Here is a 25378-nt window from a genome sequence, read left to right as displayed (position 1 = left end):
GCAAGTCACTTTAACTTGGCTGTGCCTCACTTTCCTGAACTATAAAGTGGGAATTCGGTACCTGTTTTCCCTCCTACTTGTGAAGGAGATGGTAAGCCTCACGTGGGACAGAGATTGGGTCCAACCTGATTACCCTTTATCTTCCCCAGTGCTTAGAACAGTGCCTGGCGCATAGTAACTGCTTAACAAATACCATAATTATTAATAATAATGATAATAAAAGGAAGACACTTTATCTGCATGCTCTATCTGCATGCTCTCTGAGGTGCTTCTTCCTGGAGACCCATGGCTAATTGGATTGATTTGCTTCTAGCCTCTTGAACTTTTTCACCTTAATCTCCCTGTCTCCGCCTTCACCTTGATCCAATTCAGCTGTCACTGTTATTCTCACCCAGGTGCTGATTTCCAAACCATTATCAGATGCTTGTCGTCTTTGTTCTCTGGGCCCACGGGGCTCCCATATCTTCCTGAAGAGCAGTCATCCTTTAAATTGACACTCTTGTGTATCCATTCTTGGTAAAAATACCGAAGTGGTTTATCACTGCCTCCCTCCAAGCCGTGAAAACCCGAGTCTCTGGCGTTTGTGTCTTTGATCAACGTTTTGATCCTTTCTCATGCCGCTGCTGCCCAGCGCTTAGACCTTTTCATTATGGGTCACCCTAGCAAGAGTAGCTCGTAATGGCACAGCTCTAAGCTTCATTGGCCTACACAAAGTCTCCTGCAGAGGTAAGGCGTTGATTCATAGGAAAGACACTCTTGACTCCCCATGAAATGCCCTCTTATGGGAATGTTAGTTTTAAGGTTCCTGTTGCTAGTCCACGGCACATTCGAAATCTGTGTTCAATTTATTCTGTGTCATCGACTATATATTTTTCATATTTGATGCTTTTTCCCGTGGGTTTGTCACACCAACACTAATAGAAAAAAGTGACTGGTCTTAAAAAGTAGTTATTATTGTGGCTTGGGAAACGCTGATATTTTTCATCTGTATATTTTCATTTGGTAACAAATTCCTTCTATTTATCACTCACCAGCTGGAGTCGTCATTAGTATTTACACCTACTGGAGCAGAACACAGTGTGATGCCTCAAAGAACATTCGGCTGACGTTTACAATCAAAAGCAGCATTCCCTTTGTAAGTTTGGAACTTATTCCTTTCAAAGTTCAGCCTGTTTCCTTGCTCCTGGTGAGTGGAGGATTTGATGAACAGTGACTTTGTTTTTTCTCTGAACTACTTAGACTGTGAACTCCTGTGGGAAAGGGACTCTGTGTACCCTGATTGTATCCATCCCAATCGTATTTATTGAGCGTTTACTGTGTGCAGAGCTCTGTACTAAGCACTTGGGAGAGTACAGTCCAACCATGTTGGTAGACAGGTTCCCTGCCCATGACGAGGTTACAGTCTAGAGGAGGGCTTAGAATAGTTTGATATATGTTAAGCCCTTATCAAATAGCATAATAATAATAATTTCCCTGTCAGTCTTTGTCTTTCTTGACTGAAGTGGTCTATCCCTTTCAGTCTGTCCTCCTTTGCATGTTTCTCTATCTCTCTGGTTAGCTTGCTCATATTTCTCGGTTTCCTCTCCAGCTTTATCACGTGGCCTAGTAGAAAGAGCATGGGCCCGGGAGTCAGAGGATCTGGGTTCTAATCTGGACTCTGCCACTTGCCGGCTGTGTGACCTCAGGCAAGTCACAAAACTTCTCTGTGCCTCAGCCTGCGCCTCTGTTAAAGGGGAATTCGATACCTGTTCTCCCTCCTACTTAGACTCTGAGCCCTAAGTTGGACCTGATTATCTTGCATCTACCCCAGTGCTTGAAACATAGCAAGCACTTAACAAATACCATAATTGCTAATTACTATTTTGATAAGCATTTCCAGTTTGGCAAACCACTATGGTCATACCAACCTTTTTCCCTCATCTCCCACTCCCTTCTGCATCACCCTGGTTTGCTCCCTTTGCTTTCCCCCCTCCCAGCCCCAGTACACTTATGCACATAACTGTCATTTTATTTGTATTGATGTGTCTCCCCAGGTCTTGACTGTAATCTCGTTGTGGGCAGGGAATGCCGCGTTTATTGTTGAATTATACTTTCCCAAGCACTTAGTACAGTAAGCTCTCAGTAAATACGATCGAATGAAAGAGTAAATGAACCATTCAGAGGCAAGCATTTCTGTGGCAATCAGAGTGACCTAGTGGAAAGAGCACAAGCCTAGGAGTCTAAGGACCTGGGTTCCAATCCCGCTTGGCCACTTGCTGTTGCATGACTGTGGGCGAGTCACTTCATTTCTTTGGGTCTCAGTTTCCTCACCTGGAAAATGGGGATTCAATACATGTTCTCCCTCCTTATTTTGCAATTTCCATGTATGATGGAGAGGGGACAGGATTTTTTTTTAATGTGTCATTGTGTGTGCTTATTGCCACCCTGAATAGCTGTTATTCCATGCGTGAAGACCTTCGTATCCCAAACCTACTCACTTGAAGTTCTCTGACTCCTTAAGTGGGTAGGGCGGTGAAAGGTAGATCAAACTTGGGGAAAGTTTAGAAAGAGCAGCAGTAAGGCCCAGTGAATAGACGCCGGCCCTGAGTACCTGAGGACCTGGATTCTAATCCTGGCTCTGCCATTAGACTGCTTTGTGACCCTGGGCAAGTTATTTCACTTCACCGTGCCTCACTTTCTTCATCTGTAAAATGGGGATTCAGTATCTCTTCTCCCTCCTATTTGAACTAGGAGCACATGTGGAACAGGGACTGTGTCTGACCTGACTGAATTGTAATTACCCCAGCGCTAAGTACAGTGCTTGCCACATAGTGGGTGCTGTAATAATAAGAAAAAAAGAGGTCAAAATAGCACTTTGAAGTGATGACTTTTCTGGGTGGCTAAAATCATTTCATCGGTCTCATTCCGATCAAGTAAAAAGAATTACCTCTTCTCACGGAAAACCGAAGCATCAGTTGAAAAGGCTTTTCTTTGAGAGGGACACACAGATTTTATTTGCAGCTTATTGAACAGAGGCCGACAAGGGTCTGTGAAAAAAAGAGGTTAAAAATAGCATAAAAGCCCATTTCCCGTGGACTGGGCGATTGGTTTTTATTTCGTGTGGCACCGGGAATGGAAAGATCGGTCGGAAAATCTGGATCTCATTCACGATGGGCCATTAGTTTGTGTATGGAAATCCATTAAAGTTTGGAAAGAGGTTTAATGACTTCCTCAGGAGCAGCTCACGGGAGTGCATTAGTTTTTGTGCGAAAGCGAGCCCGTCGGCCCTAAGTGGCTCAGAAAATGAAAGCCGAGGAAAAATGGTGAATGCAACTTGCGTTGCTAAAAGCGTCTGACAACTCTGAAAAGAGAGGTGATAGAACCTTAAGGCCAATGGTGAGGAGTTTCTGCTTAATGTGGAGAGCAATAAGTAAGCGTGGGTGTTTTTTTATGGACATCGGAAATGTGTGCCCAAGACATTTTGGAAGACTAATCATGGGGAGAAATGAAGTGTGGACTAGAGTGGAGAGAAGCAGGGTAGCCTAGTGGAATGAGCCTGGGCCTGAGAGCCAGAGGAGCGGGGTTCTAATTCTGGCTCTGCCAGTTGCCTGCTGTGTGACTTTGGACAAGTCACGTAACTTCTCTGTTCCTCGGTTTCCCCAAATGTCAAATGGAAGTTAAATTCCTGTTCTCTCTCCAACTAGAATGTGAGTCCCGAGTCGGACAAGGACTTTGTCCCAGTTGATTAACTTGTCTACCCCAGTGCTTAGAACAGTGCTTGACACATAGTAAGTGCTTTGACATACCATAACCCTCCTCCCACCCCCCAAAAAAAGCTTATTAAGTCAGAGAGGAAGCTGATATAGTAGTCAAGCCAAGATATGATTTTTTTAAATGATATTTGCTAAAGCGCTTCCAATGTGCCAGGCTCTGTACTAAGAGCTGGAGCAGAGAAGAGCTAATCAGGTTGGACACAGTCCATGGCCCATGGGGGCTCAGTCTAAATACCCATTTTCAGATGAGATAACCGAGGCCCAGAGAAGTTAAATGACTTTCCCGAGGTCACACACGGAAGAGTCATGGCCGAGCCAGGATTAGAAAAAACCCAGGTCCTCTGACTCCCAGGCCCATGCTCTTTCCACTAGGCAACGCTGATGATTCCTTGGAACAGGCGGGTGGCCATTTGAATGGAAAAGAGACAGATTGTGTCAGAAAAAATAGCAGGTTGTGTGAAATGAGAACAGCGGAATTACAGTATTGCAGGCACTGTCAGCCTGTACAGTCCTCTAAACTGAACTCATTATGGGCAGAGAACATGAGTGCTACGTCTGTCGTATTCTACTCTCCCAAGAGCTTAGTACAGTGTTCTGCACATAGTAAGTGTTCAATAAGTGCCACAATTTGCTAATTTTGTTGTAGTGTACTCTCCCAAGAGTTTAGTACAGTGCCCTGCACATAGTAAGTGCTCAATATTGGTTGATTGATTCAGTTACAGAATTGGGAGCGAGGAAAGGGAGGAGAGTTAAAGGAGTGTACTGTACTCTCCCAAGTACTTAGTACAGTGCTTTGCTCACAGTAAGCGCTCAATAAATTCGATTGAGTGAATGAATGAGTAGTCCGCTGGCTCCAGAGGGGAGAATCGGCCCGAAAGGTTTGCTGGGGAGTATCGAGCCCAGAACTAGCAATTTGAGAGACTCTTTATTGGCTTCAGTATGGAGACTTGACATTTTTTCATCAGAAACTTTTCAGTTGAGAGTAGGAAGGAGAGGGAAGGGAAAGCAGTGGAAGGAAGCAGCGATGCCTAGTGGATAGAGGACGAACCTGGCAGTCAGATGGTTCTGGGGTCTAGTCCTAGGCCTGTCACTTTTCTGCTGGGTGACCTTGGGCAAGTCACTTCACTTCTCTGTACCTCCATTACCTCACCTGTAAAATGGAGGTTAAGACACTGAGCCCCGTGTGGGACAGAGACTGTGTCCAACGTGATTACCTTTTATCTACCACAGTGCTCAGAACAGTGCCTGGCACATAATAAGCACTTAACAAATACCATTAAAAAAAGGAAATGGATAAATTCGTAACAGGGAAAGCATTAAGCATAAAAACAGGTAAAACTCAATTAATCAGTCAATCAATCCATAATATTAATTGTTGATCACTGTGCTAAGCCCTTACGAAAACATAAGAGCATAAGTAGACATGTCAGTCAGTCAGTCGTATTTATTGAACGCTTACTCCTGAGCAGAGCAATGTACTGAGCGCTTGGGAGGGTACAGTATAACAATAAGCAGACACATTCCCTGCCTGCGATGAGCTTGCAGTCTAGAAGGGGAGACAGACATTAATAGAAATACATGAATTACAGATAGGTACATAAGTGCTGTGGGACTGGGACGGGGGATGAATAAAGGGAGCAAATCAGGGCGAAGCAGAAGGGAGAGGGAGAAGAGGAAAGGAGGGCTTAGCGAAGGCCTTTTGAAGGAGCCATGCCTTCAATAAGGCTTTAAAAGGGCGGGGGGTTACTGTCTGTTGGATATAAGGAGGGAAGACAGGCCAGGCCAGGGCATGAGGTGGGTGAGAGGCCAGCAGCGAGATAGATGAGATTGAGGCACCTTGAGAGGTTGGCATTAGCGGAGAGAAGTGTGTGGGCTGGGTAGTAGTAGGAGAGTAGCGAGGTATACATGATCCCTGCCCTCCAGAAGCTGATACTGTAGTTGAAGATACAGATGTTAAAATAAATTACAGGTAGGGAAAACACTGAAGCATAAAGATGTGTCTGTATGTACTGTGCTCATCAGGATTCCAACACCTCCGAGATATTAAGAGAATTCTATATCCTATCAGGGAGAGGCAGTGGGTGCCACTTGATAGTAAGAAGCAAGAAAAAATGGATTATGTTTCAGCTCCTAGGACTGTATATGCAAATCAACAAAAATGTCACGTTCGACGTTCTTGCTGGGGCTCGCGATGAGAATGTACATGACAGAGGTCCCATGGCTTCTAATATTTTCCAAACCAAATGACATTTTGAGGTAGCGGACGCATCCAAGACAAGAGTGACAAAGACGGAACACAGAGAAAAGGCCTGGGGAAGAGCCCAGTGACTCTTTTGGCAGGAATATCATAGCTGTGGAACCAAATGTCAGCCAAAAGGTAGATCAGAATTGACAATCATCTGCTCCAGAAGGCAAAGTCATTTTCCTATCGGTGCCCCAAAATATGGCTTGTACTCGATATGATGATGTAATGATGATGATGATGTTGGCATTTGTTAAACGCTTACTATGTGCAGAGCACTGTTCTAAGTGCTGGGGTAGATACAGGGTGATCAGGTTGTCCCACGTGAGGCTCACAGTTAATCCCCATTTTACAGATGAGGCAACTGAGGCACAGAGAAGTTAAGTGACTTGCCCACAGTCACACAGCTGCCAAGTGGCAGAACCAGGATTCGGACCCATGACCTCTTACTCCCAAGCCCGGGCTCTTTCCACTGAGCCATGCTGCTAATTCATTCATTCATTCATTCAATAGTATTTATTGCTAATGTGACTGTAAACTGGTTATTGTTATATTGGACACTCCCAAGTGCTTAGTTCAGTGTTCTGCACACAGTAAGCGCTCAGTAAATAGATCGAATGAATAACGTGACTACCAAAGAGGTTTTCAAGCTAGCCAAGACTGTGAGTCCTAGCCAAGTGGGAGTGTGGACTCTCCCATGTCTCCCATGTCGTTGGCTTCAATAGATGGGTATTCACTGAGCCTTTACCGTGTGCCCAGCACTGTACTGCACACTTGGGAGAGTTCAATACAACCAAGTCCATAGGCAACATCCCTGCCTACAAGGAATTTATAATCTCCAGACCTGGTTCATCTTCAAGGAATGTAGGATTTTCCATGACAGTGTCTAAGTTCCCCAGAATTAATTTTGGAATTGTCAGGGGGAAGCCAGATCCCAACTAGCGTAGTTTTGGATCCTGTCTGTCTCCCCTTTTTTTACTCTCACTTCATCTTAAACCTAAATTCCTGGGTCTAAGATTTCCGCAGTGGTTTGAGAATCACCAGACTCATTGCACAGCTTCCCCTGGGTCCCTCTTCATTAATCCTGGTTGAACGGTTTCTCTGAAGTGTCCGGCAGACTATTCTTGCAATTCGGTTGGGTGGAACTTGGGTCTGTGATATTTTAAAGAGCTCGGAGTCTCACCCCAGAGAGATAATGTATTCTACAGAGAGATAAAGTATTGCTTTTTTTAATCCAGGCCACTTATTCTGCCCTTGTGAGATGCTATAGGCCTTATTCCACAGAGCCAGATAGCCATCTATAGAGGAGGAAAGACATGGGTGATGTTCATGACAAAAGGATCTGCAAACTATCAGGATTCATATTCGACAAGAATTTATGATGTATGACACAGTATGTATGTCTAACAAGCCAGATACCCAGTGGCTTTTTGAATTTGAAACCAGACCCGAGCCTGCTGAAATAGGAAGGAAGAAGCCAGGGCCCGGAGAATTAGCATTTCAGGTCTTTAAATTTTCAAGATTCTTTCCTACTCCCTTCTCCACCGAGTCTGTTCAGGGCAGGCAAATTCAGACTGCATTCCCGGCCTCCTCTGGGGTCAACGTACATCCACCTCGTTTCCCTGCTGATCTCCAATTTCTGTAGGGGACCCGGGGGAGAGGGGGATGTCTCGGCCAGCCGAAGACTGCATACCGCAGAGTTTCAGATTCTAGCTCAGAGCCCCAAGAGAAGTGGAAAGTCAAGAAAAAGTTAGTTCAAAGGCATTCCTGGAGCTCCAATTGACATGTTGCCCAGTTGCCCTGAATGGCTGGTGGTGTTTTGACAGTTTGGTAATCCAAGTGTGAGGCCTCTTCAATTTTTGACACCCGAGTGGTTGTTTTTTTCACGCTTCTGGTGTCTCTGCAGCTCTGAGAGCACCCAGGTGTCCTCACTGGGGTTTTGCTGGTGTGGAATGATTCCAGAAAAAAGAAGAATATGGATGGGGGCTATTTCTGTCTGAAGGTCTTTACGCAGAGGCTGTGTTTCCCCTTTCTTCTGTTCCCAGAACTGACTCAAGCCTCACAATTTCTTTCCTGGGCCACAATTTCTACCCATCAGTTCATACTGAAAGACAGCTTGTTTGTCGAGAGCAGAGATGCACAGGAAATCAATCAGCTAATCAGTGGAATTTATCTAGCGCTTACCGAGTGCAGAGCACTGTACTAAGCACTTGGGAGAGTACAGTGTAACAGGGTTGGAAGACATGTTTCCTGCCCACAAAGAGCTTACAGTCTAGAAGAGAGGAAGACAGACATTAGAAAGTATCATCTTCTTAGGCTCAGGGTTTGAATGTCCCTAGATAGGTCATTTTAGCCCAGCTCCCGGGCTGGAGCTATGAACACTATGCTTCACAGAAGCTATTGAGACTCAGGACCAAGCTTGCCCCATATGGGCAAGTCAATCAATCCATCAATCGATCGTATACTGTGTAAAGAGAGCCGCACTAAGTGCTTGTGAGGGTACAATATAACAGTCACATTCCGTGCTCACAACTAGCTAACAGTCCAGAGGGCGAGACAGACGTTAATATAAAGAAAAAAAATTACGGATACATACACAAGTGCTGTGGGGTTGGGAGCAGGGGTGACTAAAGAGAGAAAGGCAGGGCGATGCAGAAGGGAATGGAAGGAAAGGAAAAGAGGGTTTAGTCAGGGAAGTCTTCTTGGAGGAGATGTGCCTTCAGGAAAGCTTTGAAGGTAGGGGGAGAGTCATCGTCTATCAGATATGAAGAGGGAGGGTCTTCCAGGCCAGAGGCAGGACGCGGCCGAGAGGTCGGCGGCGAGATAGATGAGGTCGAGGTACAGTGAGTAGGTTGGCACTTGGAGGAGCGAAGAGTGCGGGCTGGGTTGGAGTAGAAGAACGGCGAGGTGAGGTAGGAGCGGGCAAGGGGATCGAGGGCTTTAAAGTTGATTTTAAATCCTATGGTGCTGTGGTGGCTGCAGACATGGTCACTGTGGAAATGCCTTTGGACCCTGAGGATTTTTGTCCACGAAATCTCACCTGTCAAGATCAATTCACAGAGAAGCAGCATGGCCTAGCGGATAGAGTATGGGCCTGGGAATCAGGAAGACCTGGCCCGCCACCTGTCTGCTGTGTGACCTGGGCAAGTCACTTACCTTCTCTGTGCCTCAGTGACCTCATCTGTAAAATGGGGATTAAATATAGTCCATGGGGGAAAATGGCCTGGACCCAACCTGATTAGCCTGTATCTACTCCAGCGCTTAGTACAGTGCCTGGCACATTGTACGCACTTAACGAATACCATTAAAAAAAATTCAGGGCAGAAGGCAACTTAGTCACATTTGAAATTTAGATGACAACAAAGTAGTCAGTATCCTAGCTCTTCATTTGATGAGGGTGTGAGATAACCAAGCAAATCCCTATCTGTTGCCAAATTGTACTTTCCAAGCGCTTAGTATAGTGATCTGCACACAGTAAGCACTCAATAAATACGATTGAATGAATGAGTGAACTCTTGAAAAATCACCAGGATGTTTGTCTCCTTTGTACTGACGGATCCTGCCTAACTAAATCTACCCCTTCTTTCAAATGCAAGTAGTTTTCATTAAAAATCTGACATTTATCTTCCTGGGGGTGGTTTGATCTTAGTGAGATTTTGTTGAACAAGAGGTACATTTTGCAACAAGATAAATGTCAATTTTTTTTAATGAAAAACTCTGGAGTTCGCTGCTGCAAGGCAGTTGCTGTGATCCTAATGCTATTGGAGAAAGAGTTAGGCAGTTGCTTGGGGGAGCTGTGGTGATGTCTTCAACTGACTTCGCAGTAAACAGTAAATAGATGAGTCCATTGTGCTTTCTAAGTGCTCAGTACAGTGCTCTGCACACAGTAAGCGCTCAATAAATACGATTGAATAAATATGATTGAATGAATTCACAAAACAATCTCTGCAACCAGCCAAAGGGTGATATCTATCAGTAGGGTCTTGGGTGTTATCTCCCTTTTTTAATTTGAAGATAGAAATAATAACAATAATAATTTTTGCTAACCACTTACTATGTGCCAAGCACTATACTAAGCATTGGGGCAAGTACACGCTAATCAGGTTGGACAAAGTCCCTGTCCCACATGGGTTCACACTTTAAGTAGGAGGGAGAGCGGGTATTTAATTTACTGTAGAATTGTTAATCACTTACCACATGCAATGCACTGTACTAGGCTTTGCAGATGAGGGAACTGAGGCACAGTGAAGTGACTTGCCCAAGGTCCCACAGCAGGTACGTGGCAGAGCTGGGACTAGAACCTGACTTGCAGGCCTGGGCTCTTTCCTGTAGGCCATGCTGCTTCTCCATTTCATTCACACGGGAAAACTGAGGTACAGATAATTTAGTGATAACAGTAATCATCATCATCCTCATGGTATTGGACAATAATAATAATAATGATGATAGTATTTGTTAAGCACTTACTATGTGCCAGGCACTGTACTAAACACTGGGGTGGATAGAAAGTCATCAGGCTGGATCCAATCCCTGTCCCACATGGGGCTCACATTCTTAGTCCCCATTTTACAGACGAGGTAACTGAGGCACAGAGAAGTTAAGTGACTTGCCCAAGGCCATACAGCGGACAAGTGGTGGAACTGGGGTTAGAACCCATGACTTTCTGACTCCCAGGCCCATATTCTATCCACTACACCATGCTGCTTCAATTTGATAAGGCATACTACGTGCCAAGCCCTGTACTAAGCTCTGGAGTAGACACAGGATAATTATATGTTAGGCAACTTACCCAAGGTCACATAGCGGGCAAGTGGCTGAGCCAGGATAAGAAGCCAGGTCCTCTGACTCCCGGGCCTGGGCACTTTTCAAATGTCAAATCAAGTATTCCTTCTTTGGGGAATAAAAGAGGACTTTGAATGAAATGTGATTAAGAGTCCTTTAAGATTCAGCCCATCTGAAAGGGATAGAGTTGCTTCTTCCCTTCTCTCCACCTCCATTTGAAAATTCATCTTTTTGACAGCCGCACCTAATCGTACCACTAAAAAATTGAATGTATTAATGCTCCTCTCCTCAGGTGTGTTTTCTAATGTATTTTTCTTTTCCAAAAAGACCATTTTCTTCATCCTCCATACTTTACCAATAATGTCTAATAAAAACTTTTACATTAGACGTGGGTTCATATTTCAACTTCCTTTCTTGGAACCCCAATTTCAGAGCCCTCCTTTTGAGGAAGGACTCGAGAACTGTAATACCATTTTTAGACCTGGCAACTATCTCTAAAATCAGTGAAGGCAGTATTTGTTTGACTTTATGGTTTTTTCATCATGCAGTTCATTTTGGTAAAAATGAAAATCATCTTTTCTTTGAATTGAGTCCAACTCATTTTAAAGTGCAGTGAAATAATTTAAAGCATATTGCTAAAACAAACACTTTATGTTCATGTTTAACTCTAAAATTGAGTATTTTCTATGAGTGATTATGCTTTTTATCATTTCTTTGTGGAGATCTAATGTGCATCATCTAATCATTCATTCAACCGTATTTATCGAGCGCTTACTGTGTGCAGAGCACTGTACTAAACTCTTGGAAAGTAAAATTTGGCAACAGAGACAATCCTTACTCAACAACGGGCTCACAGTCTAGAAATGTAAATATAAACTGCAGTCCACATTGAAACTTTTGATTTTTTTTCAATTTTATCATTTACAAGGATTTTTCTGGTAGATTCCCTACTCACTATTTCTACTTTTAAATATTTGAAAGTATGAACTACAGAAGGGTACAAGCTTGATCTTATTTATACTGTAACATGAAAGCACCAGAACTAACCGTGTCTTGGAACATCTGTAAATAGTAGTTGCCGATAATCACCTCCGATCCATTTTTTCACTGTACCATCTAGTATGACTTCTCTACACTACTAAAACCTCAGCTTCAACATATGATGATCAGATCCTCTGCTTTCAAATCCTTCCAAAGCTGGCTACCTCCAACAGTTACTCCTAGAAGTTCTGGAATGCAAAGACCTATCAATTGTAAATATAAAATTTGTTACCAGAGGGGATTTGTACGTTTTTAGATACGAGGGTCATATTGGTTTACGAAGGGGACAGTTAGGAATTTTAGGCGGTATGCCCGTAATAATCAGGATAGGTCAATCTATCAAGAGTATTTATTAACCATCTACTGTGTGAAGCACAATTTACTAAGCACTTGGTAAGAGTAAATAGGGTGACATCTCCTCCTAATTCCACTCCTCCTCCAAGAGGCCTTCCCTGATTCAGCCCTCTTTTCCCTGGCTCCCTCTCCCTTCTGCGTCATCGATTTAGATCTGTGCCCTTTGGGCATTTGGTATTCACCCCACCCCCAGCTCCAAAGATTTCCAAGCGCTTAGTACAGTGCTCTGCACACAGTAAACGCTCAATGAATTCGAATGATTGAATCAATTAACTTATGGCCATATCTATAAATTGCATATTATAAATGATTTATTTATATTCACATCTGTCTCCCCATCTCGGCTGTAAGCTTGTTGTGGACCAGGAACATGTCTATCGACTCTGTAGTGTACTCTCCCAAGCACTTAGTGTGGTGCTCTGCACAAAGTAAGCTCTCAATAAACGCCACTGACTGATTACAATAAAGCACAAAGCGTGGAGAAACAAAATGGTTCGCAGAAAGGAGGAAGAAGAGAATGGAAAGAAGGCTATGCAAATGAGCCAGTCCTTAATTGTAGGGCAAAGAAGGAAGTCATCCATTAGTTTCTGCCAGTATTTCATCGTTTGTGTCAGAGACCAAATATGGGGATAGATCACTGATATTTGATATGATATAGAGAAGCAGCATAGCTCAGTGGAAAGAGCACAGGCTTGGGAGTCAGAGGTCATGGGTTTGAATCCCGGCTCTGCCACTAGTCAGCTGTGTGACTGTGGGCAAGTCACTTCACTTCTTTGTGCCTCGGTTACCTCATCTGTAAAATGGGGATTAAGACTGTGAGCCTCACGAGGGACAACCTGATTACCCTGTATCTCCCCCAGTGCTTAGAACAGTGCTCTGCACATAGTAAGCGCTTAACAAATACCAACATTATTATTATTATATTCGCCCTACCTCCAACCCCACAGCACCTAGGTACATATCTAGAAATTACATGTTATACTTTGTTTATATTAATGTCTGTCTCTCCCTGTAGACTGTAAGCTCATTGTGGGCAGGGAACATGTCTGCTAACTCTGTTGTACTCTCCCAGGTGCTTAGTACAGTGCTCTGATGTGGGCAGGGAATGTGCCTGCTTACTGTTACATTGTATTCTCCCAAGCACTTACTATAGTGCTCTGCACACAGTAAGTGCTCAGTAAATACGAATGACTAAGTGCTCAATAAATACCACTGATGATAATGATGATTGATGTGAGCCAGAAATAGTGCCCATTACTTAGGTTCTTACACCTGAGCCATCAATGTTTGATTATCATACTTCCTTCTCCTCTCCTTCCTCCAGACCGATCAAGATCCAGTTCTTTAATTCTCACCCATCTTGAATCACTTAACAACCTTCATTCTTGCTATATCCATCATTTCATTATCATTCATCCATCAGTCATTTGAGAGTACAGTATAACAATATAACAGACACATTCCCTGGCCACAGGAGCTTACAGTCTAGAGGGGGAGACAGACATTAAAATTAATTATGGCTGCGTTCTGAGTGCTGTGGGGCTGAAGCAGGGGTGAATATCAAGCCCTTAAAGGGAACAGGTCTTAGTGTGTAGGTGATGCAGAAGGGAGAGGGAGTAGAAGAAATAAGGGCTTAGTCGGGGAAGGCCTCTTAGAGAAGAAATGGGCTTTTAATGCGACTTTGGAGTTGGGGAGAGTGAATGTCTGTCGGATATGAAGGGGGAGGGAGTTCCAGGCCAGAGGGAGGATGTGGACGAGGTGTCAGTGGCAAAATGGAGAGATTGAGGTTCCTTGAGTAGGTTGAATTAGAGGATTGAAGTGTGCGGACCGCGCTGCAGTAGGAAGTCAATCAACTGTGGTTTTTGAATGTTTATTCTGGGCAGAGCACTCTACTAAGCACTTGGGAGAGTACACTACAGCAGAATCAGCAAACACATTCCCTGCCCATAACGAGCTTACGGTGTACGGAGGGAGACGGACATTAGTTGAAATCAGTAAATGGTGGACTTGTACGGAAGTGCTGTGGGGCTGAGGGACGGGTGGATAAAGGAAGCAAATCAAGGAAATCAGGGAGGTAGGAGCAGGAGAGTTGATTGAGTGCTTTAAAGCCAGTGAATAGGAATTTGAGTTTCATGCAGAGGAGGATCAAACAGTAATACAGTAAGAGCTTCCACTGAGGGAAAAACGTTCTATTAAGAGCTAGGGAGAGTGTGACAGAGACATATAATGTCTCTCATCACTGTCAAATGGAGTGGACAGACAGGTGGCGATTACTGGGGACAGGGAGAAGAGCCAGGATATGACAGCATGTAACAGCGTGGCCTGATGAAAAGGGCAGGAGCCTAGGAGTCAAGAGGACCTGGATTCCAATGCCAGTTCTGTCACTCTTCTAGATTGTAAACTCACTCCATTGCATTGTATTCTCCCGAGTGCTTAGTACAGTTCTCTGCACATAGTAAGTGCTCAATAAGAACCATTGATGATCTGCTATGTGACCTTGGGCAAATCACTTCAATTCTCTGTGCCTCAGTTACCTCATCTGGAAAATAGGGATTGTGACTGTGAGCCCCAAGTGAGACATGGACTGTGCCCAACCTGATTGTCTTGTATCTACCCCAGCGCTCAGAACAGTGCTTGACACATAGAAAGTACTTAACGAATACCATAAAAAAATATGACAACTCTATCAGTATGAGTCATTGTGGGGGTAGCCTTAGGATCTGGTTTAGTGATTGATTGACAACCAAACTCGTTTGGCAGAGATTCTAGCTGTCACTACTCTTTTTCCATCATCCACTGAGTCAGTGTTTCTTTCACTTAGCTGGAAAAAGCCTTCAACTAAATAGCCTCACCTTTAGTCCCCAAACCCAAGCTAATAGAAATGCCATCCTCCCATCACTAATTTTATTTCAAGGGTATTATGCACAAACCATTTGCCATTCATTTGTCTCTGAGTTTTCAAAATTCAGATAGAAATTATTTGCTTGTGAATATTTTAATTTTCGAGATGAGGAATGTTTCCCTAGGCTGTGACTGTGAGCTTCCCCCCTCCCCCCAGTGTGAGGTACTGGTCAAATATTCAAGAAGAAAATGTTGTCTTATTCCAAGAATACCAAATTAATTATATGACATATGAAACTTCAGTGCAGATCTTCTAAAACTACAAATGGTGTCATGCCCCATAGACTCTGACTGTGGAGTGGTGAAATGCTTCCTATAATCACAGAAATATCAAATAAAAGCATACACCAGGGCTGTTTAAAAGAGGTTTGATGCATTCTTTTGACAGGTGTGCAATATTAGATTTTATGAACGTTTTAATGAGTGAAAAATACACTTTGATACTCAACCAATCTGACACTGGAATCAATTTGAATTCAATAGTTTTCTACAAACCGCCTTAAGCACGTACGAGTACATTGTAGACTTTCTGAATTATAGTTGGGGTAGAGAAGGAAAGTCATTTAACTCAGGTGATTGAGTTGGACTTGTGTTTTACAGCCTCGCTATTCCCATGTTACTACAATCTTTAATGAGTCCCAACAAGAAAAGCCAATGTGTAAAATAACTGCCAAATGGACTTAGGTCATTGCAACAGACACTTGCACTGTGGACCTTTCAGATCGTTCAGTGAGGGTGGATTTTAAAAAGGCAAGTTCCTTTTCGGAATGACGGGTTGGTTACGGTAAGCACTCCTCTGTGAAAGTGGAATCGCTGGCATTTGGTGAAAATCAGAAAAACATTTAGATCAAAAGCAGCCACATCGAACTTTTGTCTTGAGCAATTTTCTAGAACTTTTGTGAACAAAAAAAATAAACGATTAGAAAAGCAAAGTGCCTGGCAAGGGGCAGAAATGACAGTCACCATTGGTTATCCCAGACAATGGGAATATCACTTATCAATCAATATTTATTGACTGTGAGCTTGTCGTTGGCAGGAATTGTCTGCTTGTTGTTCTAGTGTACTCTCCCGAGTGCTTGGTACAGTGCTTTGCACACAGTAAGCACTCAATAAATACAATTGAATGAATCAATCAATTGAACTCCTTGTGGGCAGGGAATGTGCCTACCAGCTTTGTTGGATTATACTCTCCCAAGCACTTAATACAGTGCTTTGCCCATAGTAAGCATTCAGTAGATACCATTGATGATGATGATGAGTGCTTACTGTGGGCAAAGCACTGTACTAAACGCTTAGGAGAGTACAATACCACAGAGTTGGTAGATACATTCTTTGCCCATCAGGAGCATTCAGTCCAGAGGTTGACATCCTTTGACATTTCCATCCCACTCGAAAATGAGGTCTGTTATATTGTACGCTCCCCGGGAGTGGAGGGGAAAATGTCCACTTCTGTGTATTTCCCAAGCACCTAGTACAGTGCATGTCCTCAGCTGGACACTCAATAAATGACTATCGCTACCCCTACTATTAATCAGTCGGTTGAAAGTATTTATTGAGCACTTACTTTTTTATGGTATTTATTGAGCACTTACTTTTTTATGGTATTTGTTTAAGCTCTATGTGCCAGGCACTGAACGAAATCCCGGGGTCTATACAAAGTAATCAGGTTGGACACAGCCCATGTCCCACATGGAGCTCACACTCTTAATCCCCATTTTACAGATGAGGGAACTGAGGCACAGAGAAGTGAAGTGACTTGCTTGAGGTCACACAGCAGACATGTGGCAGAAGCAGGATTAGAACCCAGGTCCTTCGGACTCCCAGACCAGGGCTCTATCCATTACGCCACCCTCTAACATTTCAGGAATAATAACTAGTTGGGTATAACTAACTGTAGGCAGGTAATGTGTCTGTTTACTGTTGTATTGTACTCCCCCAAGCGCTTAGTGCAGTGCTCTGCACACAGTAAGCACTCAATAAATATGGTTGACTTAATGAACACTTCTTGGATATGTACTGTGAAGGAGCAGACACTCTTGTTTCACTTAAATGCAACCCAAACGCCCAAAGTTTCTATGCTGAGAATCAACCTAGAGAGAGGAGGTATTTTTGCATAAGTAAAGAAAATCAAAATGTGCCACAGGCTTTCTCATCTTGCCTTTTATCAGATGGCTGCCTCCCCACACCCAGAGGCCCCAATATTTAATTAGCATCCAGCCAGCAAGCTACAGCCTACTGCTTGATAGCTTGTCATCTGCATACAGCCCCTTAATGTTTTAACAGTTGACATGTAATTAATGAGAGATCTTGTCAGAAACCCAGGCGTTCTTTACAAATGCAGAAAATCCTATAATTATCCAGATATAGTTAGCCTAGCCGCCGTGCTGTTCTCCATGAGAAGCACATGTTGGTTTAAATGAAAAGTTCATTTGAGCTTCTCTGTGAGGGTGAGACTCATTCTAAGCCACGTCGGGAGCTGGAAAAATCATGGTCCTTTCTGAATCCAGCAGTTACTCTGCCGCCTACTCTATTTTTAAAAATATTCCCCAAGGACTTTTCTATTTAGTACTAGCCTTTCCAGCCAACCTTTAGTTAGAATGATCCAGCGTTAATGATGGATATACTCATCGTGGGCGGGAAATGTGTCTGATTATTGTTGTATGGTATCATACTCTCCCAAGAGTTTAGTACAGTTCTCTGCACATGGCTCAAACGCTCAATAAATACGTTGGAATGAAAGGGGTGGGAGGTGAGATTTTCCTAGAGTCCCTCATGAGGGAAGTTCTAGAATCCTAGTGTCCTGCCTAGAGTTCCTTATTTGAAGCAGCGTGGCTTAGTGGCCAGAGCCCCGGCCTTGGAGTCAGAAGGACCTGGATTCTAATCCCCACTCTGCTACTTGTTTGCTGTGCGACCTGGTGCAAGTCACTTAAATTCTCTCTGCCTCATTTGGAAAACGGGGGATTGTGAGCCCCATGTGGGACAGGGGCTATGTCCAAACCAATCACTTTGTACTACCTTAGTGCTTAATTCGGTGCCTGGCATATAGTAAGCGCTTAATAAATATCACAGTTAAATCAGTAAGTGCGTCTGGAGTCAGACTCCCCGGATCTGGTAATAATAATGATAATAATGGCATTTTAGGGTGATATTTCTAAAGTGCTTACTACGTGCCAGGCCCTGTATTAAGCATTGGGGTGGAAACCAGCAAATTAGGTTGGCAGCAAATTAGGTTGGACGCAGTCTCTGTCCCACATGGGGTTTACAGTCTTAGTCCCCATTTTACAGAGGAGGTGACTGAGGCCCAGAGAAGTGAAGTGACTTGCCCCAGTGTTGGCGATCCGCTACCGACTACTACGGTTTAGAACCTTGGTGAGTAAAGAATTACTCCGAGGGGATAAACAAGGCCAAAACAAGTTTATTTCACTCCCAACTCCCAACCCCCTGTCCGAATTATAACGCCAGGAATTTGAAAGTGGCTGGCGATCCCTCGGGAAGGGAAGCGCACCCAAGTCCTTTGTTCTTCTCCTTTTATACTTTGTTTTCTTCTCCTTTTATACTTTGTTAACATGCCCGTAGGCATTGTCTCGCTTCCTGATTAGCCCGATTGTTTGGCGACTCCAGGTCTGCTCGTCTTTTGATAGCGAACCATTATTCGCTGTTAGTTGCTGGGGGAAACCTCGCGCTTGGGGCTTGAAGGCCCCCCCCCCCCCCCCATGTCCTCTCCCGTGGTCAGTATACCTGCTTTGGACTGCCCACTAGCAGTTTTTGGGCCATCCCTCTGTATTCGCCCATGACCACCCTTCCCCATTTCCCCCTTTTCTTTTTGCCACACCCTTTCATTGCCTAGGGAATGCGGCGAAGCTCTCATCTTCTGTAACTTCTTCATGCTGGAATGGGCGTAGACCTGGGGCGGTGCCTAAAAGAGGAGATAATCAGGACTAGAGTGGGCGACCAACATTGGCGTAGAAGTTGTGTGGGGTTGGTCAATGGGGTGTAGGGGCTGGTAGCCTTGGTGATGGGCCAGAAGGATCTTTTCAGTTGCTCGGATACAGCATCTCTGGGCCACCTTCAGAACGCAGCAACCTAAAAGAAGAAGAGCACATAACGGGAGTAGGGAAATAAGTGCACTTTTCAGGAGCGTCCCGGTCCATCCTGACCAAGAGGAGGAATCTAGCCAGACCCACCAGAACCAAGAGGTTCCCGTGGTAGGTGCAGCAGGGTGAGAGGTTCTGAAGGCCAATTGTCGGAGTTGAGAAACATCTGAAAAGGTGGGTATTGGAGAGCCATTTAGGCCCTGTGCCTGTGAGATGTCATTAACCTGGGAGGCGGCTTGGGCGGGTATAGACTGTAATTGGTCGACCAGAGTAATCTTGCTACTCTCTTCTTGAACTGCCGTGGCCGCTACCGCTTGCAGGCAGGCCGGCCAGCCAGCGGCAGTGAGATCCAGCCGCTTAGAGAAGTAAGCAACTGGTCTGAAGTCGGGTCCTAGGTGTTGTCCTAGAACTGCAACACAGTGGCCTTGTCTTGCATCCACATATAAACTGAATGGTTTCTCTAGGTTTGGGAGTGCTAAAGCAGAGACGTCGTTTCAAGGTCTTGAAGGCCGTTTCCTGATCTGGCCCCCATTCCAAGTGATCTTGGACCAAGGCCTCGTAAAAGGGTTTAGCAGTTAGACCAAAATTAGGGATCCATAGCCTACAGTAGTCTGCCATTCCTAGAAAGGCGCGGAGCTGCCGGGACGTTTTAGGGGCCGCGAGGTCAGCTATTCGTCGTATTCGTTCAGGGCCCAAGGACCTACATCCAGGGGTAATAATATTGCCTAGGAATAGTACTCGCTGTCGGCACCATTGGACCTTCTTTCTAGAGACCCGGTATCCTGCTTGGCATAGGTGGTTTAACGTCTGCACGGAGGCGTGCCTAGCCATCTCTTCACCGGGTTTACAGATAAGGAGGTCATCAACATATTGAATTAGAGTGCTAGGGCTAAAATCAAGAGTGCTTAAATCCTTTGTTAGGCTCAGCCCGAATAATTGCGGGCTATCTCTGAACCCCTGGGGGAGTATTGTCCATGTATATTGGCGGCCCTCCCACGTATAGGCAAAGTGAAATTGTGATTCTGGGGCTAAGGGGATACAAAAAATGCGTCTTTTAGGTCAATGATTGAGAACCATGTCGCGTCGCTGGGGATAGAGGATAGCAAATTGTACGGGCTTGGAAGCACGGGGTGAATGTGGACTACGCTTTCGTTCACCCCTCTAAGATCTTGTACAAAGCGATATGTGCCGTCTGGCTTGCGCATTGGAAGCACCGGGGTATTACAGGGTGATTGGCAAGGCCGAATCAGCCCATGCTGGAGAAACTTTTCCACAATAGGTCTTAGTTCCTCCCGGGAAGCAGATGGAAGGGAGGACTGAGCCTGGCAAGGGTAAGCAGCTTCTGGTTAAGGGAGACACGCACAGGCTCGGCGTGGACTGCCCGCCCTGGCACCCCAGTGTCCCAAACCTGAGGATTGATCCCTTCATCCAATGGGGATTTACTCCCTTTTCCGTCATTCCCAGCGGCTTCCCCTATTAGGGGCAGCAGGGAAAAAGTAGAACGCAGTTTAGACATAATATCCCGCCCCAGCAAGGCCACAGGACACGTCGGAATGATTAGAAAATAATGGGTAAAGAGGACCCCTTCCTCTGATAAGCAGGGGACCGGGGCTGTAGCCCTGTATGGTCGCTTTCTCCCGTCTATCCCCGTGACAATTATCTCCGATGGTTCCGTTACACCCCAAAAAGAAGGTAATACCGAGTAAGTAGCCCCTGTATCAGTCAATCTCGGTCCGGGCTAGAGCGCACCGGGAACTCCAGGCCCGAAGGGGTGCGCTCGGGGAGCGGGGCAGGACCAGCACAGTTGTGAGACCAATGGTCGCTGTCGCCACACTTCCAGCACGGCCCAGGCGGGAGGGTTTGACCTCCCCGCGTGGACTGAGCATGGGTGGGGCAATTACGAGCCCAGTGGCCGGGTTTCCTTTATAACAGGTCTGTGCGGTCTGCGATCCCCCTTTTGGGTTTGCCGGGAGAATACTTTAGGCTGCCGCGATCTTGTTGGTCTGGGTCTGGGCTTAAAGCCGGATCCTGGAGTCTCTTCTCCGCTCCCAATCCTCCTCGCAGTTGTTAAAGACCCTAAAGGCCTGGGCAAGGAGATCTGCCATCGGATTTTCTGCCAGCTGCATTTTCTGCAGTTTCCTACGAATACCTTCTGCTGACTAGGTGATAAAATGCATATTCAGAACCACCGATCCCTCAGGGGAATCCACATCCACATTCGTTTACTGTCGAATAACGTCCAGTCAGTCTACCACGGAACGCAGCAGGATTTTCGTCCTTCCCCTGAACGACCTCTTTTACTTTTACTATTACTGTGTTATAATTCACCTGTTTCTTAATTTCCTTTTCCTAAGGAGTAGGGCTACCATTATGTCTCTCAACCCCCTATCCCTGCTCCCTTCCTGATAATCCCAGTCTGGTTTTTCCCGCGGGCAGGCCGTGGCTCCAGTCGGGTGGCGTCCTTGAGATTCCACCTCCCGTTTATCCCCTTCCTGGACTGCCAGATCCCACACCATCCTCTTATCAGGGAGGGTCATACAGGTGGAGAGAAGCAAATTAATATCTTCCCAGGAAAGATCGTATTGAAGGGTCAGTCGTTGGAACTCGTCCCTAAAGCGGTTAGGTCCTGGGAGTATGTGCCCATTTGACTTTTCGCCTGGGCTAATTCAGTTAAACTAAAGGGGGCTTGCACGCACATAACCCCATTACCTTACCCTGTAACCTCACGAAGTGGACAAAGGAGGTCTTGTGTGTGGGGGGGGCCTTTAGTCGGGGGGTCTTTAGTCAGTGTCCCTGGGAGTCCAAATTGGGTGCCCTGTCGAGTATGTGGTGGACTTAAAATGCGGCCTCGGGGCTTGTGAAGTGGGGTTTGGGGAAGGGGGATAGAGCGGATAGAGCAATGGGTTTGAGAGCGGCGGGTAAATAGTAGGAGTAGTGGGCGCCGGAGAGGTCTGGGGTGTCGGAGGGGGGGAAGGGGAAGAAGAAGAGGAAGACAGTTTCATTGAGTGGGGTTTCAGATTCAATAATAGATCTCCCTCCTCCTCCGCCGAACCCGCGATCGAGGATTTGGGAGATCCAGTAAAACAAATTCGGCACCTCTTACCCTCTGGACTCAGATTTAGTGCCATGAAAGCTTGGACATAAGGAACCTCCGACCACTTTCCCAGGCCTACAGAACAGGTCCAACTGGAGGACCGTGTTATAATTTAGAGACCCATGCTCTGGCCAGATTTCTTGATCCTCGAGTTTGTATTGGGGCCACTCGGTTGTGCAAAGAAAGATTAAGTGATCAGTCCTCAAGGACGGAAGGCCAAATTTATCCTTTTTTAGGATTCAATAAACAACCGGGGGGGGGGGGGGGAGGCGGAATAGAAGGGTCCTGCCCCAAGGTGTCTTACCTGAGCTGTAAATCCACCTTTGTTTCTTAAAGGCACACGGGCCTCGCCCACAAATTCGCAGTCCCCGACTGCAAACGACTGTCTCCAGTCCTCGGCGGCGTCCCGCCGATCGTCCTTTCGGACAACACCCTATGCAAGGGCAACACCTCCTCACGCGGCTTTCCGAGGGATTCTGAACTGACCACCCTCCCCAGCCTCAGGTAAGAGACTCAGTGGAACCCCTCGAGCCCCACGTTGGGCGCCAAGAATGTTGGCGATCCGCTACCGACTACTGCGGTTCAGAAACTTGGTGAGTAAAGAATTACTCTGAGGGGATAAACAAGGCCAAAACAAGTTTATTTCACTCCCAACTCCCAGCCACCTGTCGAATTTTAACGCCAGGAATTTGAAAGTGGCGGGCGATCCCTCGAGGGAAGGGAAGCGCTCCCAAGTCCTTTGTTCTTCTCCTTTTATACTTTGTTTACATGCCCGTAGTCATTGTCTCGCTTCCTGATTAGCCCGATTGTTTATGGCGACTTCAGGTCTGCTCGCCTTTTGATAACGAACCATTATTCACTGTTAGTTGCTGGGGGAAACCTCGCGCTTGGGGCTTTAAGCCCCCCCCCCCCCCCCCCCCCATGCCCTCTCCCGTAGTCAGTATACCTGCTTTGGACTGCCCACTAACAGTTTTTGGGCCATCCCTCTGTATTCGCCCATGACCACCCTTCCTCATCAGGTCATACAGCAGACAAGTGCTAGAGAAGGATTGGAACCCAGGCCCTCTGACTCCCAGGCCCCTGCTTTTTCCACTAGACCATGCTGTGGGACCAAACACCACCAATCAATCACCCAGTGGTATTTACTGAGGACTCAGTGTGAGAGTACAGTACAACAAAGTTGGTTGACCTATTCTCTGCCCCCAGGTTGCTTACTATCTACAGGGAGAGACAGACATTAAAATGAATTACCATCACAATCCCGGAGAATGGTTACTAATACAATGCTAATACAGTTCTTCCGGGCCAAAGGGAAATGTAAAATCTCCCCAGACCAGAGGAAACAATGGAGAATTGTTTCTCAGAACATGTGTTTGGCATAATGGAGATTGAGGGTGAGAATAACTTTGGGTAATTTAATTGGGCAGAAGATATTTTTTTTTCAAATCAATCAGTGGTATTTACATCGTTTATTCAATTGAGTGCTTACTGTATGCAGACCACTGTACTAAGTACTTGGGAGAGAATGATACAATAATAAGCAGACACATTCCCTGCCCATAACAAGCTTATAGTCCAGAGGGGATTTAATGTTAGTTACTTCAATCAATCGTATTTACTGAGCGCTTACTGTGTGCAGAGCACTGTGCTACACTCTTAGGGAAGTACAATACAGCAGAGTAGGTAGTGGTGATACCTGCTCACAAGAGACTTGCAATCTAGATGACAGTACGTGCTTAATAAATGCCACTGATTGAATGATTGAGAGATTCATCAAATGCAATCTGATCAGACACAGTCCCTGTCCCACCTGAGCCTCACAGTCTGAGCTGGAGAGGAAACAATTAACAGATGAGGAAACTGAGGCCCAGAGAAGTCAGCCGCCTGGATCCAGATATCACAAAGCCGGAAAACGGGGGAACCAGGATCGAAACCCAGGCTTCCTGATTCCCGTCCGCGGTCTCTATCTTCTAGGCCAAGCTGTTTCTCTGAAGTATTTTGTACACACACACACACATGCACACACAAATGGACATGGGTGCATGTGTGTGCGTGTATGTATGTGTTTGTATGTGGCTATCGGAGGGCCGAATCAAACCCTCAACGGTGTTTGCCCTCAGCTGCCCTGTGGGTTTTCTGTATTCAATGAAAGCAGCTCTTGTCAGCAACTAAAATACGTTCACTTTGGAGATTCTCTGAGATGTTATCCTCCTCTACCTTTGCCTTGAGCCCATCTGCTGCAGTTAAAATTTAAAGGCAGCCTATTTCTCCCAAGTTCAGATTACATCTTTAATTAAGCTTTCATCCCCACCAGCACCGACAACAATGTCAGGCACGCAAAGCCCGGGAGAGACCAGAGCTGATTTCATTGGCTCAGACTTTTCAGAACTTTGTGAAGATGCTTAAAAAAAACCCAAACCAAAACAAAAAAAACCTAACCTCTTATGGGAATTCCATAAGGGCAGGTGGAATACATAATAGTTTCACTTAATTTTGATTCTCCAGTCTATTTTACAACACTACTTAAGCCAGTTGAATATGATTTTTAGGGGTCCCTAATGAAGCCTGAAGTCTGGGCTCAATTAGGTTTGGTTCACTCTGTCCTTTCCACTGCCACCGCTGTCAAAATGCTTCTGGCTGCATGCTGGGATTGAGGGGAAATCAAGGAGAAATGCAATTTTCCATGTATGAAACCTAAATAAGCTGAGTATGTATGAGAACTAGGAGCGATCGAGAAGGATTTTCAAGGCTAGGTAAAAGCCAATGAAGCCGCCAATGGTTGACCACCCACTTCCGCATCAAACAGAAACCCTGTTGGCTTTAAAGCGTTCCAGTCACCATGCCCCCTCCTACCTCACCACTCCTCTTCTGCTACAACCCAGCCCACCCACTTCACTCCTCTAATGCCATCCTACTTGCCATACCACAATCTCGTTTATCTCACCACCGACCTCTTGCCCACATCCAGCCTCTGGCCTGAACGCCCTCCCTCTTCATATTGTACAGATGATCACTCTCCCTACCTTCACAATTTTATTAAAAGCACATCGCCTCCGTGAGGTCTTCCGCAACTAAACCCTCATTTCCTCTTCTCCCACTCCCTCCTCCGTCACCCTAA

At 45.5% G+C, this 25378-nt stretch overlaps 1 long non-coding RNA gene across 1 annotated transcript in view; it reads left to right on the top strand.

The window, feature by feature from the left end:
* The first annotated feature begins 609 nt into the window (after positions 1–609).
* LOC120638747 overlaps positions 610–25378 on the top strand; it is a 78415-nt gene continuing 53646 nt past the window's right edge. Inside the window, exons 1-2 of the long non-coding RNA XR_005660658.1 lie at positions 610–726; positions 1035–1135. This is a non-coding gene — a long non-coding RNA (uncharacterized LOC120638747). The remainder of the gene's footprint in view (positions 727–1034; positions 1136–25378) is intronic.

This window comes from Ornithorhynchus anatinus, chromosome 13 (genome assembly GCF_004115215.2).
Source record: "Ornithorhynchus anatinus isolate Pmale09 chromosome 13, mOrnAna1.pri.v4, whole genome shotgun sequence".
NCBI classification, from domain to species: domain Eukaryota; kingdom Metazoa; phylum Chordata; class Mammalia; order Monotremata; family Ornithorhynchidae; genus Ornithorhynchus; species Ornithorhynchus anatinus.
Note: the sequence above shows the minus strand (reverse complement) of the source record. Positions and strands in the feature narration are given on the sequence as shown.